Source organism: Neoarius graeffei, chromosome 23, assembly GCF_027579695.1.
Source record: "Neoarius graeffei isolate fNeoGra1 chromosome 23, fNeoGra1.pri, whole genome shotgun sequence".
Lineage (NCBI taxonomy): Eukaryota > Metazoa > Chordata > Actinopteri > Siluriformes > Ariidae > Neoarius > Neoarius graeffei.
In genome coordinates this window covers 41350503-41351767 of record NC_083591.1, presented here as the reverse complement: position 1 = coordinate 41351767, position 1265 = coordinate 41350503, and the positions used below count along the sequence as shown (strand labels likewise).

Below are 1265 nucleotides of genomic sequence, written 5' to 3'. Positions count from 1 at the left end.
ACTGGAATTTTATTTAGAAACTAAAAAGAGTGAACATCATGAAGAGAGAATAGAATATAAACAACTAAGTGTTGTTGATATAATTCCTGAATACAGATCATGTTTGTAAGAGTATGATGCTCAGAGAACACAGCAGACTCAGAGTAAAAACGTGCAGGAGATTTTATTTATAAGTGCTCATGCCATTTGGCACGTGGGCAGTAATGTAAATTAAAAACAAAAAACAAAAGTACAGCTCTAGGGTTGAGATAACATAAGGTACTACAAGAACTACCAAAGCAATCGAGCTCCTCTGTCCTGGCAAGAACTGGCTAATGGGGGCATTATTTGTGAGTGCTTGGACTAAACAGGTCAGCTATATTATTATTATTATTATTATTGTTGTTGTTGTTGTTGTTTTAAATTATTATTAATACCAAAATCAAGCCAAGCCAAGAAGCCTTTATTTATCACACATACACTCAAGCACAGACTTAAGCACACAGTGAAATTTAACCTCTGCATTTAACCCATCTGAAGCAGTGAACACACACACATGCACACACAAGTGAGTAATGAGCACACACACATACCCAGAGCAGTAGGCAGCTGTGCTACAGCGCTCGTGGAGCAGTTGGGGGTTAGGTGCCTTGCTCGAGGGCACTTCAACCCAACCTCAGGCCATGGCTGCCTCATGTGAACCTAACCGCATGTCTTTGAACTGTGGGGAAAACCAGAGTATGCAGAGGAAACCCACGCAGACACGGGGCGAACATCCACACTCTACATAGAAAAGCCCCCGTCAGGTGCAGGGCTCGAACCCAGAGGCATCAGTGCTAACCACTACACCACCATGCCAACCATAGAGTTATGTGAAAAGGGAGAGTGCGAACGTAGTCCCCCACTATCAGACACTATGCAGTCGAGATTCCTGCATTTGAGGGCTTTGCAAAGGTCAGCACAGCCTGAGTGCAATGGCTGGGCCCCATTTTGGGCAAACCACCTTCTTGATCATAGTATTGCCCCTGCCAGGTAAGTATGCTATTAAGTTGTGGCTATGAAGAAATTAACAGAAATAAGGCTCTGTAATAATAAGAATAGTATTGTAGATGCATCAAAAGGAGTCAGTTGAGGTGGTTCGGGCACCTTGTTAGGATGCCCCCTGGATGGCTCCCAGGGGAGGCTCTCTGGGCACGCCCCACAGGGAGGAGATCCCAGGGCAGATCCAGGACATGCTGGAGAGATTACATCTCACAGCTGGCCTGGGAACGCCTCGGTATTCCCTC

At 45.1% G+C, this 1265-nt stretch overlaps 1 non-coding gene across 1 annotated transcript; it reads right to left on the bottom strand.

Moving 5' to 3' along the window:
• Window positions 1–855: 855 nt before the first annotated feature.
• Window positions 856–1019, bottom strand: LOC132871999 (U1 spliceosomal RNA). The gene has a single exon (XR_009651365.1). It is a non-coding gene; the product is annotated as a U1 spliceosomal RNA (small nuclear RNA).
• Between the last annotated feature and the right edge of the window lie 246 nt (window positions 1020–1265).